Raw genomic sequence first — 5,697 nt, 5'->3', positions numbered from 1 at the left:
GATCAGCTGCCTCCTGCACACCCCCCACTGGGGATGTGCCCGCAACCAAGGTACATGCCCTTGACCGGAATCGAACCTGGGACCCCTCAGTCCCCAGGCTGACGCTCTATCCACCGAGCCAAACCAGCCAGGGCTGTCTGCACACAATTTTTCTTTGACCTCTCTGAGCCTCCAAATCCCCATCTGAAAATAGGAATGATACCTACTTCACAGGATTGTGCAAAGGATGAAATAAGATTGTGTGAAAAAAGCTTTTAAAATGTAGGAATACTATTTCTCAAGATTATTTATATTGTTTCCTGTAGTTATAGCTGGTTGAACTGGAGTACATACTGGAATCTGAGAGAGTAAAGAAAAATCATGATGTTATAACTTGCCATAACCCAAATGCTACAGTGGCCTAAGAGTGGATGGTAGAGAAAAACACCTGTGACTGTGTGCAGAGGGCAGCAGGAGCTTATGGAATGGGGGAAAAGAGGAGTTTGTTCAAGAGAGATAGCTTTATGAGGACAAGACCAAAATGTGAAGTGCTGAGATGGAAAAGGAGGACTTGGAAGAACCAAGGAAGATCGGGCCATTATTTGTAATTTAGAATATTCAATCAATCATATTTTGGGAGCATCTACTTTGTGCCACGCACTGTTCCAGAGGCTCATTTAAGGCTGACACGTGGATCAAAATGCCTGTCCTGACCAAGCTCCTTTTCATAGAATCTGCTCCTGCCCACAGCCACCATGACTCCACCATCAACACCTCGCCACCACCCTGAGACCTGATTGGATCAAAGGTGAGCATCAAGCCCAAGCTGGGCCAATCACATCCCCTTCCCAGATAACTGAAATAAGACTTCATGAAACTGAGGCAGGTGGGAACCATACAGGAGAGAAGCAGAATTTTATTACACTCGTCTGTATTTTATGGGAAATACACTACCACCATAGCTGTGGCTTGTGTATGGTAGAACCTAGACTAAAGAGCATGAACTTCTGTCACTCAAAGCCATGGATCTATCTGGTCCCTGCACTCTGTGAAGCCTGACACTTCAGCTTTCCCTTGGGTCCTGTGATACCTGAGTCTTAAAACATCTTTTGACTTGAGCTGGCTTGGGTCACGTAGGGATTGAATAGTTCCATCTTTCATGTTCACTCAGAACCTTAGAATGTGACCTTACTTGCAAATAGGGTCTTTGCAAATGTAATTAATTAAGAGGTTATTCTGGATGAGGATGGATCCTAAATCTAATTACTAATACTAGTGTCCCTAAAAGAAGAGGAGAGATACAGAGAGACACACAGGGAGAAGACAGCCACGTGGAGATGCAGGCAGAGATTGGAGTTCTACTGCCTGGCCCACCAGAAGCTAGGAGAGGCCAGGAAGGATTCCCCAGTAGAGCTTTCAGGGGGAGCCTGGCCCTTGAAATCACGGTCAACACCTTTATTTCAGACTTCTGGTTTCCAGAACTGTGAGAAAATAAATTTCTCTTGTTTTAAGGCATCTGGTTTGTGTTACTTTGTTGCAGCAGCTCTAAGAAATTAATACAGGATGGTTTCCATTTCTTGCAAGCAAGCATTTATGACTAAGATGTATTCATGATGATAGATTATATTTGAAAAGTCTAGACCAGTGACTCTTCCAACGTTGTTTCCCGTCCACTGTTGGAACTCAAGGATCTTCCAGATGGGCCATTAAATGACATCAACAAGCACGTCATTTCTTCAGTTGCCATGAAAAAATAACTTGCAATTTTGTAGGTTTTTATTTTTACCTATAAGTAAGGTTTCTCTATTAGAAATCTACCAAGTAAGATGTTAGGGATTTTTAATGTTTAGAATTCATAAATTAAAATTAGCACCTTATTCAAGTTTACCAAGAATGGCTGTTCATCATTTCTATGCACAACATTGCAAAGTTCCTGTCATATACACTTGAAGAGAATTGAAATTCCCACTTTGGGGAGAAGGATGTTAATTGTGATAAAATAAGTTTTTCAAAAAATTTATAAGGCTGTATTTTGGAATATATAATCATATTGATGAGATTATATCTTCCCTTAAAAGTAAATAAACAACTCCTAGCATTCTTTGCAGTTCTTTATTGTCACTGAGTTACTTTTCCTTACATGCACACAAAAAAAGGATGGGTTGGGGGGTGAAATGTATGTAGCACGGTAGGTCTTTTCTCAAAAGAGTGTGAGAACCACCCAGCTGGTGTGGCTCAGTTGAGCGTCAACCCATGAACCAGGAGGTCACGGTTTGATTTCTGGTCAGGGCACAGGCACGAGTTACAGGCTCCATCCCCAGTAGGGAGCATGCAGGAGGCAGCCGATTGATGAAGTTTTCCTCAATGTTTCTGTCTCTCTATCGCTCTCTCTTCCTCTATCTCTTAAAAAAATCAATAAAAACATATATATGAATTATATTTGAACTTGGAACGCAGACCGACCCTCCCCAAGAGGCCACTACGCTTTATGTTTCTTGAAACACTCAGTAGATTACAAAGGAAAGAAGGAAGTACCCAAATGAGATTTAAAATTGGTGTACATTTTAAATGCTTAGATGACACATTCAATGCAACATAATGTAATCATACCATTCATAAAAATATCACAGGATTTATTTAAAATGCTAATGGATTTGAATACTTAGGTGGCATACTCCAGGCATGAGATACATGTTAAAAGTGGTTTGATGTTCTTTGTCTTAGATCAGGTTCTTAGAAGTGAACTTTAGGATGAAAATTTGAGCACAAATGATTGACTGAGGAAGGACTTCCCAGAGAAAGCTGTCAGGGAGTGAGGACGATCAGGGAAAGGGAAGAGGCGGTGCCGGTGCCGGGCTGTGCTTTGGGAGAAGTGCCCGCCCCAGCCCGATTCACTGGGAGCTCCGGAGTATAATTGGGAGGGGGGAGCCGAAGAGGGAGCCGAGCCTTCCCACTTCTGCAGCAGTGATGGTGGCAGGGAAGGGGAGAAGGAAACACAGGCGCTTCTGGCTATTGGTGACTCAAAGCAACTCCCTAGCCTGAGGCAGTCCTCAGAAAGAAGAGTCACAGTGCAGGTAGTTAAGAGCAAAACACATAGAAGCCAGCAGTGTGAGCATGCAGATATGATTCAAGGATCCAACCGGGTCTGGGCGGAGCTGATGGTATCTCCTGCAACATCTGTTTGCCATCTTTTGATCTTGTCTGCATATATTCCTTTTTTTTTTTCTGAGTAGTAAGTACTCCATGATATAGATGTACCATTTATTTAGCCATTCACCTGGGAACATCTGGGTAGTTAAAAACAAAGCTACCATGAACATTCCTGTACAAGTGTTTCTGTGAACACAGGTTTCCACTTCTCTGTGGTCAATACCCAGGAATGCAATTACTCGGATGAATATTAGATGCATGTTTAGTTTTGTAATAAACTACCAAATTGCTTTCCAGAGTGGCTGCACTATTTTACATTCTCACCCGGAATGTATTTGTGACCCACTTTCTTCTCATCCTAGCAGCATTTAGTGTCATTGCTGTTTTTCGTTTTACCCATTCTGATAGGTATGTGGTAATATCTCCTTGTGATTTTAATTTGCAATTACCCTACGAGCTAATGGTGTTGAACCTATTTTCATGTGCTTATTTGCCATCCCTATATCATCAGGGATATGCCTGGGTTTTTTGCCCATTTTCTAATTAGATTTTTTACTGTTTAAAGAATTTTTTTATATATTCTAAATATTAGCCCTTTTTCAGATATGTGGTTAGACAGTATTTTATTCCAGTCTATTGCTTATCTTTCATCTTCTTAACATTCTTTCACAGAGAAAAAATTTATATTTTTTAAATATAGCAGGCTAATTTTTAAAAAATATTTTTATTAATTTCAGAGAGGGAGGGACAGGGAGGGATAGAAACATCAATGATGAGAGGGAATCATTGATCAGCTGCCTCCTGCCTGCCCCACACTGGGGAGCAAGCTCACAACCCTGGCATGTGCCCTGACCAGGAATCAAAACAAACCCTGACCTCCTGGTTCACAGATGCTCAACCACTGAGGCACAGCAGTCAGGCCAATTTGTATTTGTATTTGTATTTTCAATGAAGTGTAATACACTAGGTTTTTCTTTCTCTTTATTTCTTTTTTACCAGTGTGTTTTTTAATGGATCGTGTCAAGTGCAAGAACTCTTTGCCTAGCCTTATATCCTGAAGATTTGCCCTTATTTTTTCTTTCATAAAAGTTTTACATTCATGCTCATAATGCATTGAGTTAATGTTTATGTAAAATGTGAGGTTCATTCTTTTGCCTCCAGAGGTCCGATTGCTCCAACACCATTTGTGGAATGGTGCTTTTGAGGCCACCAAGACTGGTTGAGTCCCTCCACGGTAGCCACAGCTCCTAAAAAGCAGCCTTCCCACAGCTCTCTCACCTTCTGCTACTGTCCCCTCCCTCCCCCTTCCCTGGCCCCAACGCTGTGTCCTCCCCTTTGGTTTCTCACACTCTGCCCACACCTTTGTAAAACGGAGTCCCTTTAATTAACATCTCAAATTACCCACTTTAGGCAAGCCATCTGTTTCCTGTCGGGGCTCTGACACAGCCCGCAATGACACATTTTCCAAATCCCAAACATCAGACATATACTGTCGATAGTCACAAAGTAATAATCATTTATTTTTCTGAAAAGTCATTTACAGGTATTTATAGTCAAATGGACTTCCACTTTAAGACAGATGAACATGAGAGTGTGTCAGTAAACGAGCATGCAATCAAACATTCTCTTTGCTGTTTCTTCCTGTTTTCACAGAGTCTGTGGTGTTTGTAAGTATGGTATTAGCTCATCCAACTAAGATACCATCACAGTCAAATATTGATTTTCCATGTGCACTGCTCACATCCTTTATACTCTGCAGTTTTTGGACCAGGAACTCTTTCTTGCTACCCAGAGAACACTGCTCTGCAGACTGACACCACAGCCCTTCTCTGTCTCTGATAAAGGTGATTAGATCACCCATAAATCTCTATGATCTATTCTATACCCTCCTGAACCCCTTCCTTTATGAGGACAGATAATCAAGAACTAAGAAGTATGCAAAATTGATGAAAAATACATTCTTTCCTAGTTGTATAGAAGGAAACGAACCTGTCTAAGAAATTAACAGAATAAAGTAAAATGATAAACCTTTTCATAAAAATATTAGAGTTCAGTATGCTTGATTTCTGATTATTTCTATCCAAAAGAAGTTTCCCATACTTTATTTAAAACTTAGCAAATATATCGCAATTACAAATATTAAGTTGTATCTACGTAGCCAAAATGAAGTGGAGTTAAGACTATTATCCAGATAACTGAGGATGAAAAAAACACTTTATAGTAATGGCCATATGTCTACATGCAAAGGTAAGTGAAGGACTGAAGCAGTTTTCTTGCTACTCAAAATAACCAAATCCACTTCTACCATATTTACTTATGCCACAGTTTCAATGTTTTTTTACTGAAAGGCTTGGGGTGTCCACTATCTGAATGTTGATCTCAATTGTGCTATTCATTCTGAGTATAGAGACACACTAAAAGAGAATACTGAAGTTTTCACCTTAACTATACAGACTGGCGACCAACACTGACTGCCATTAAATGGAAATTTTGCTTTTTATAGACTTAGGTGAGGGCTGAAATGGACCCTAACCCAGCTCTCTCACATGAGAGACATGGAAATGGGAA

Source organism: Myotis davidii, unplaced genomic scaffold (assembly GCF_000327345.1).
Source record: "Myotis davidii unplaced genomic scaffold, ASM32734v1 scaffold132, whole genome shotgun sequence".
NCBI classification, from domain to species: Eukaryota; Metazoa; Chordata; class Mammalia; order Chiroptera; family Vespertilionidae; genus Myotis; species Myotis davidii.
Note: the sequence above shows the minus strand (reverse complement) of the source record.